The following is a 9381-nucleotide window of genomic DNA, read 5'->3' on the forward strand; positions in this document are numbered from 1 at the left end:
AACGCTCTCAAGGACATACTGTTTAGTGTAATTCTGTGTAGGAATCGCTTTTCTCATAAAAAACATTACTTTCAGAAATCAAGTGCTATATAATTGACAACATCCATCTGATGAGCACAGTTGACAGACGTGCATATGAAGCACAACAAAAAAGTTACTGTTGACTTTTGAAATAAAATTCCTCTATACTAACCTCCAACCAGATGTAGTCCTAGAAATAAGTGAATTTTATTTAGAAAACTGACGCCTTTGAATCCCTTAAATTGTTATAGACCTATTGAATGTCGTGGACTGGACTGGAGCACACCACTTGGACAGATCCACTAAAAGTGATTATACAAAATTAGCCAAAAACTTGATAAAGAATATATCAAAAGTTATAACAGTACCTTAGTACATAGGAAATACTATGTTTGTTAAAAGGTTGAAGAACAATGAAAACATATAATACATCAAGCAGAACAAAAATCCCACGGTCATGCGGTGATCACAAATACATGTCCATAGTCACGGCAATAAGATGCCAGTTTACAAAGTACCGGGCAACAGGTGGATAGTTCAGACAATGAATACACAATAGGCTATAGTTGATTGTTTCTTATATGATGTCCGATTGGATAATGCAGCCGACACGTGCTTTGTCTAAAAAAAAAAGGCTACCCCAGGGCTTATAGTGGTAAGTGTTAAGCAGCTTGAAAAAGCTGGCAGAGTAATGACCCGTGCAATAAAACTGCACACATTAGTTTGTATATATGTGTGCTTGTGGAAGTTCCTTTGGGAGCACTGCTGATGGATTTATAACGTGAAAGCACCTTTCACGAGTAGAGCACCCGTCCAACGGAAGAGTTCGGCAGCCTCGAGGTGGCACTTGCGACGGAGTGTAAAACAAGAACCATCACGGCCAAGAAGGAAGGGTCACAACTGCTGACACTAAGTCAACATTAGTATAATGGTAAAGTGCTCGTTACGAAGCCTGCTCTTGCAGCTGTGAAGGATCCATCCTGGCATGTGCGGTAAGAACGATGCTAACAAAGGTTAGTTTATTAGTAAGTGGAATCGCTCCTATGATCTTGAAATGTTTATCAGCCGCACTGTTTGAATTACGTGCCCAGTGTGGCTTGTACTGACTTCAGGAACAGTATCTACTAAAGTTGTGAAAATGGCCACGTGTGCCCTGAGGAAATGACTTATATCTTTTAAATTATGTGAAGATGGCGCCAAGACAATAAGGAACTTAAGGAGAATGGAGAGTCCGTTAGTGTTTCTGAGTGGCTGCATGGGTGTGAGAGTGCTTGTATGGAGGAGGGACTGTATCAGTGACTGAGTGGGTGAGTCAGTGACTGTACAGGTCAGTGAGTGGGTGTCTACGTTGTTGTATGGGTGCGTGAGTGGGTGATTCAGTGGCTGTGTAGGTCTTTAAGTGGGTATGAGAGTGGTTGTATGGGTTTATGAGTGGGTGCATGAGTAGCTGTATGGGTCTCTGAATAGTGAGTGCCATATCAGTGAGTGAGTGGTTGTGTCAGTGGCTGTGTGAGTAGGTGAGTGGGTGTGTATCAGTACTTTTAATGGTGTATGTGTGTGAATGTGTATGTGAGTATTGGTGTGTCAGTAGATATATTTGAGCTTGTATGGTGGTGTGAGTGGGGGGTGTGTGAGTGGTTGTTTGGATGACGTCATCAGTGATATCATCAGTGATGTCATTTAAGAGGTCATCAGTGATGAACTCATTCACAAATCATCTCACACACATACTGACAGACCCATACACCTACTCATACACCCACTTACCAACCTATACAAGCAGTCACACACCCATTTTAAAACCATGCAGATATAGTTAAAAAATACAAATTAAATATACTCAAAAAAGTAACAGGGATTTTATAGTTAGGAAATAGAATAAAAAAAAAACTTTAGAAATTCACTGAAAACAAAGGTTACAGGGACATTGTAGTTAGGAAATAGAATTTAAAAAAAACATTAGAAATTCACTGAAAAAAACAAAGATTTTTCTCAGGCCCCACTTTACGGATCACCCTGAAACATCCCATGTGCAACAAGAATCACTGGCACACATGTTTTTGGAAAATTTCATGAAGAAACGTCAAATGGTACCACAGATATAGACAAGGCAACATTTTTTGTTTATTAATGGAAACATGGTCCTAACTATAACTAGCTACTGGAGACCACCAGTCGGTAATATATGCATATTTTTTATGTAACTCCTTATTTTCAAATAGTGAAGTCCAAAGAGAGTGATTAGTAGACCCTTTCTATATAATGTGTGCAATTTTATTGCTCTATGGTTATTACACTGCCAGTTTTTTCATGTTGCATAAAAATTACCAGTATAGTTTGTTCGGTAGTCTTTTTTTTTAGACAAAACACGTGTTGGCTGCATTATTCAATCTGACATCATAACAGGAACAATCAACTATAGCCTACTGTGTATTTAATTGTCTCGGTAACCAGCAAGATTGTCAAACAAATCATCTCACTTTGAAGTCAGAGAAAACAAAGTAAACAAGCACCCCCAGAAGAATACACCTGACATTTGACCTTGATCTTTGGATGTACAGCAAGTGTGATGAGATATGAACAAGATTTACAGTCCTGTTTACAGAAAGGGAGCACACATAAGGATACTGTAAATAAGGTTTTGGCAAGGGAAGGTACAAACACAAGCTGGGCTGCCTAAAACAAATAAAGCCATCAAATGAAAAGCAAGAAAAAGCGAGTTACAAACCACAAAGCCATGGCAAGCAACATGCAGAATGCATTCCTAGGTCAGCTTTCTGAATGTCCCCAAGATGCCTTTAGCAAACCAGACAGCTCTGCTGTCTGGTAGGCTGCACCCTAAAAAAGGAAATACTACGCCTTCACTCAGATAACTCTTAAGTGCATACAAGAGAGCAAGGGGCTTATCCAAAGCACCAAAGTCCCATACAAATGGTCTTATTAAGACTGCAGAAGTAAGCCACCACCAATGCTAAATATCTATTATTCCATTTATTAATCTTTGTTGTGTCCTTAATCAGCCAGGTAGAAATAAGCAAGCATTGACAAAGCAAGTAGGTCTTGCTATGAGAGCTATTGACTTTGGTAATGCTTTGTATTCATGTTGTACAGCAGTGTGGAGGCTTTGTAGTGTGGATAAAACTAATTTAAAAAGTGCTATGTTACAGCCAGGGATAATGCACTTTTTAATAAAAATGCATTGGCTCTGGATGCATCATAGTCCTTGTTTTAGTATTATTTTTAGCCAAGCTGTGCTTCAGCCACACTGCTATACCGCATGGCCACAAATTATTGTCAATGTGGCAATGCCCATACTGTACAGAATGAGCAAAAGGCAATGGAAGAGCTAATAGTGTCAAAGTCGAGACCTATTGCATTTGTCATTGCTTGTTTGATCACAACACTCCTGTGATTCTGAGCAAATCAGTTAATCTCCCCATGCGTGAAAAAGTATATGACATTTGGCAAAAAATCCTATCAACGAAAGAAATCAGATGCACCCATATCCATGTCTCAGTGAAAATACATTTAGAAGCAGATAACATCTTTTGTCACAATAAAAGCAGATAACATCTGTTGTCACAATAAACATACATTTCAAATGGGGAAAAGAGCCTCTTTGAAGTGAGTGTGGCATAGTAAAACATAGCTGCAAATGGCAAAAGGTTTAGCACAGGCAACAGGGAAGAAGAAAAAAACAAAGGTAAGAATTAAAAACCTTCTAATGCTCCTTGGCCCTAGCAGTAACAAGCCAATCCTCTTAGAACCCCAGCAACTAAGGCTAAAAATATCCCCACCCTGTAATGACGATCGGTGCGCCATACGCCACTACAAGGGAAAATGAAAGTAAAATGAGCTAATCGACTCATTTGCTTTCATTTTCTTTGGTGCTCGGGGGTGTGTCACATCCCCCTGAGCACCGATTTCAACAGGAGAGGTACTGTTAGAAAGGGGAAAATCTCCACTTTCCAAAGGTATCTTTTTCTAGTGAATCCATGCTTGGCGATCGCTTCAGGAGGGCAATCTCCTAGCAGGGATCCGCTCCACTAGGCCACGAGGGAGTGGGGAGTGGTCCCTTGGGCAAGAGATTTTTTGGGGGCAGAAAGCCCACTTGCCACCAGGGACTTTTTTATTCAGTAAAAGGTGGGAGCTGGCCAGAATGGGCAAGGTAGTGCCCGCCCTCCCCCAAAAATAGAAATAGTCTTACTGCCCCCTGTTTTTTTTTTAAATTTATTTATAAAAAAGGGGGGAGGCTTCCCAGAATGGGCAAGGCAATGTCCCCACCCCCAAAAGTTGGCACAATCTTTCTTCCCTCCCCGGGGGGGGGAGTGAGGGGGGGTTGGGGACAGATGGGGGATTTTGCCCCTAATCTGCTCCCCTAGTGAGGGGAAGAAAGCCCACTAGACACCAGCGATTTGTTTTTTCTTTTTTTTAAAGAGGGTTTGGGGCTGCCCACCATGGGCATGGTCATGCCAGCACCCACTATAATTGGGTACCAAACTCTTTCTGCTTCCCCTGGGGGGCAGATAGGGTATTTACCCCAGATCTCCTCCCCACCTTAGGGGGGAGAAAGCCCACTATATGCCAGGGAGTAATTATTTTTTTATAAAAACAGAGGGGTGAGGGCTGCCCCACATAGGCATGCCCTCCCCCCCCCCCGAAATAAATAAGGACAAAGTCTTTCTGGCCTCTTGGTGGGGGCAGATGGAGGTAATTACCCCTGATCAGCCCCCCTGCTGGGGGGAGCAGACAGCTCACTAGATGCGAGGGAATAAGGAAACAGAAATAGAGGCGTGGGCATGGTTATGTCCCCACCCCAACTGAAGGGGGCAACAGTCTTTCTGCCATCCCCTGCAGACTAAAGCATCTCCTCCCAATGGCAAGGAAGAGGAGATTTTACTCTTTTGGGTGCTGATTTTACATATCGCACAGGAGAGCTTGGCTAACTCCAATATCATCCCACTTGTAATGGTGAACAGCTTTTTTGATTTGGGTACACTATCACCTGAAAGAACCTACCAGGCTCAGACACTTCTGAAACCTAAACATTTGGGGAAGTCCAGGATTGTGTTCTTCACATGCACCCGCAACATTTTCTTACCCACAATGCTCTGCAAACCTCCAACTTTGCCTGAAATCAAGCATTTTCCCTACATTTCTGTGATGCAAACTTCTAGAATCCACAAAATCCCTACCACCTAGCATTGCCCCATCTGTAATGATATAAAATCTGCCCTACTTGTGTGCATGTCCAAAACAGAGTCAGACTAAAAATGCATGAAAAGAACCTGCCCTTTTGGACCCGCTTTGGTTCCCCCTCAATTTCTACATGTTTTTGTCCCTTCCCTGTCAAAGGCAGTTGGCCCACCTACACAAGTGAGGTATCATTTTTATCGGTAGACTAGGGGGAAGGTGGTAGGAAATTTGTGGCTTCCCTCAGATTCCACAACTTTCCATCACAGGAATGTGAGGGAAATGTGTTGTTTTAGACACATTTTGAGGTCTGCAAGGGATTTTGGGTAACAGAAGCTGGTGAGAGCCACACAAGTCACCTCATCCTGGATTCCAGTGTTTTTAACAATGAACAGGCTTGTTTGATTTTTCTCAGTGCCGGCTGAGCTAGGGCCCAAAATCCACAGCTAGGCGCATCGGAAAAAAAAGGTCCGTTTTTAGTGGAGAAATGTGATGTGTTTGTTTTGTTTTGGGCTCATTCCTGTCACGGCCACCACGTCTAGCCACACAAGTGAGGTACAATTTTTATCGGGAGACTTGGGGAATGCTAGGTGGAAGGAAGTTTGTGTCTTCCTTCAGATTCCAGAACTTTCCATCACAGAATTGTGAGGTAAATGTTTTTTAGACAGATGTTGAGGTTTGCAAGGGATTCTGGGTAATAGAACTTCAAGAGAGCCACACAAGTCACTCCATCCTGGATTCCTCTGGGTTTCTAGTTTTCAAAAAAATGTACACATTTACTAGGTTTCCCTAGGTGCTGGCTGAGCTAGAGCACAAAATTCACAGCTAGGCACATTGCAAAAAAAAGGGTCAGTTTTCAGTGGAAAAACGTGCTGTGTCCATGTTGGGGTTTGGGCCGTTTCCTGTCGCAGGCACTAGGCCTACCCACACCAGTGAGGCACCATTATTATAGGGAGACTTAGGGGAACACAGAATAGTAGAACAAGTGTAATTACCAATTGTCTTTCTCTGCATTTGTGCCTTCCAAATGTAAGACAGTGTGTAAGAAAGAAGCCATTTTGAGAAATGCCCTCTAATTCACATGCTAGTATGGGTATCCCCAATTTCAAAATTGTGCAAATAATCACTGTTTTTTAACTCAATATCTTGTGCCCATTATGGAAATACATACGTTTCCTTAATACCTATTTTTCACTCTTTATATTTTACCAAATGAACTACTGTATACCTGGTACACAATGAAAAACCATTGCAAGGTGCAGCACAGTTATTGGCTCTGGGAACATAGGGTTGTTGGTGAACCTACAAGCCCTATATATCCCCGCAACAAGAAGGATACAGTGGATGCAACGGTAATCTGCCATAGTTGGAAGAAGTTATAGATGAAAACGTAGGCACAAACGGCTGTTTTTTTCAACTGAAGTTCAATATTTGTTTTATTTCAGCTATTACTTTTTATAGGAAAGCCTTGAAGGATCTACACAAATGACCCCTTGCTAAATTCAGATGTGTATGTACTTTTCAGAAATGAATAGTTTTCTGGAATCATCATTGGCGTCATACCCATTTCTACCATTAACTGGAAGGAGGCTGAAAGCACAAAAAACAGGAAACAAAGGAAAAATGGGCCATGCCCCTGTAAAATGCCAAAATTGTTTTGAAAAACGTGGTTTTCTGATTAAAGTCTGCCTGTTTCTGAAAGCTGGGAAGATGGTGATTTTAGCACTGTAAACCATTTATTGATGCCGTTTGCAGAGACAAAACAGATGCTTTTCACCATATGACAAAAAGCTATGGGGGCCTAAGCACGAACTACCCCAAAAAGCCAAAAAGGGCTTTGCACGGGGTGGGGGTGGGAGTGAAAAGGTTAATGAGGCTTTCAGCCACCCTTCTTCATGCATTGGTCTGTTGTTGCCAATCAGATTTTTTTCTGCCCATTATAGCATACAGCATGGGGTAATGGGTCAGCCTACTTCAGTCAATGGCTAATTTCACTTTGGGTGACTGTATTTAGCCCTTTCTCAAGGAGCACATATTCCCACAAGGTAGTTCCCTTCAGTGCCAGTTTTTTGTTTTTATTTTATAATTACTTTAGTGTTGCTTTTGTCTTAAGAGCCTCGGGTGAATGCTGGAAGCTTTATACCAGATGTGAGTACACAGGCCACATTCTATGCTTTATCAGTTCCTGTCTCCTGCCAGTCCCATTGTAAATTTCTTTTGGAGCGGCTTACATGTATCAGACTTCACAGCATATCAGAATGCATTTATTTAAAACTGTTCTATAACATCAATAATATACATGTGATTTCATAGGGGACACTTCTTCAACATACATTTATTCTGGACTCAGTTTCGCCAATGGTTGTTTAATAAACTTTCTCCTGGAAGAAAACTAACCTGTATAATGTTTAATTTGTTCATGTTTAATTTGCAGCACCTACAACACTTTTTTAAAAGGTATTTCCTTCTTGCCTTCCTTCTTCCATCTTTCTTTGTTGTTTTATTCCTTCTTTATCTCTTGGCTTTTTTTCGTTGCTTCTTTCTTTTTCTTCTTTTTGTCTTCCCTTCTTTCTTTCTTTCCTTCTTTCTTTCATTTCCTTCCTACCTTCCTTCTCCTTCCTTTTTTGTTTCTTTCTTCCTCTTTATTGCTTTTTCTTTAGTTCTTTCTTTTTCCCTTCTTTCTATTCTGCTTTGCTCCTTTCTTGCTTTCTTTCCTTCTTTTATTTGTTCTTACCATTGTTCTTGACTTCCTTCATGCCTTTCTTCCTGTCTTTCTTGCTTTCATTCTTTCTGTCTTTCTTTTGTCATCCTATCTTTCTTTCTTTTGACCTCTCTTTTTCTCTTTCTTTCTTTCTTTCTTTCTTTCTTTCTTTCTTTCTTTCTTTCTTTCTTTCTTTCTTTCTTTCTTTCGTGCCTTCTGTCTCTTTATTCTTTGCTTCTTTCTTCCTGGCAAAAGGCTGGCAGCCAATGGCAGAAGGACTGGCCTTTTAGATCTGTGTTAGCCAAGACCTTTTGAATTGACTAAAATTAAGTTTATGACAGTTATTTATAGGGGTTTTCAGCTACTCTTTTTCCATTTGTCTGTGATTGTGTCATTCACATTTTTCTCCAACCCACTCAAGGGGCAATGCGTGACCCCCACTTCACCATTAGCTGACTTCACTATGAGTTACAGCATGCTGTCCCTTCAGAAGGAGCACATCCACAAACAAAGTAGTTCCCTTCAGTGCCAGGGAGTACTAAAGCAATGTGTGCTTTTTGGAGACCAAAAAACATTTTTGCCATTGGTCACCTTTTTTTTTTTTAGATTGACAGACACCCAGCAGCTTCTCAAACAATCAAATGTTGCATAGAGTGTGACAAAACAAAACAAGATTTGGCAAACGGCTGGCAGACAAGGCCAGACCTATTGGCTTTGCTAATGCTTGATTTGAATTGTTTTTATTTGATTGCCAGACATGTTCTTTTTTTTAATTACATTGAAAAACAAGGATAGACTAATGTATACAATATCGCGTTCCTTCCTGCAATTTACCAGCCTTAGTGAAGAATTTTCACATGGGCAATAGTCCCACTCTCGAATTTGATAAATGAATGCTGCTGAATATTGAAAAAGGGCCACTCTGATGCAGATAATGAGCCAGCATAGGTGTGTGCTTGAAACATGTTAAACAGAAATGTGTTGGACAGATGTCTCAAACCTGACCGCTAAAACCACACAATTAGTTGTGTAGTATCCCTTGGAGGGAGACTAATGTATATTCTACTAGAATAAGTATTTCTGAATCTGTGGGCAAGACTTACCAATTTTGCTTTCAGACAAGACAAGTTAAAATATGTTTTTGCATAAGGGGACTTTAGTTTAATAAAGGTGGCTAACAATAAAGTTTGTTATAAGATTAATGGAAGTATTTTAAAATTAAGAGTCTAGGGTAAAATCACCAAAATAGCATATCGTTGTGATATACGGTTCGAATTTCTAAAAGAAAAACATTGCATGATCTGGTGTGAACTAAAATTAACTTTTGATTTATTATTGCTAATTGTGAGCGTTTTAAAAAGCAAATGTTAAACTATATATTTGGTCCCTGATTTAGAGTTTGGCTGGCGGGTATTCTGCCATAAATGTGATGGACATCCTGTTCAGCTCACTAGAACTGCAATGGG

This window comes from Pleurodeles waltl, chromosome 7, assembly GCF_031143425.1.
Source record: "Pleurodeles waltl isolate 20211129_DDA chromosome 7, aPleWal1.hap1.20221129, whole genome shotgun sequence".
Lineage (NCBI taxonomy): Eukaryota > Metazoa > Chordata > Amphibia > Caudata > Salamandridae > Pleurodeles > Pleurodeles waltl.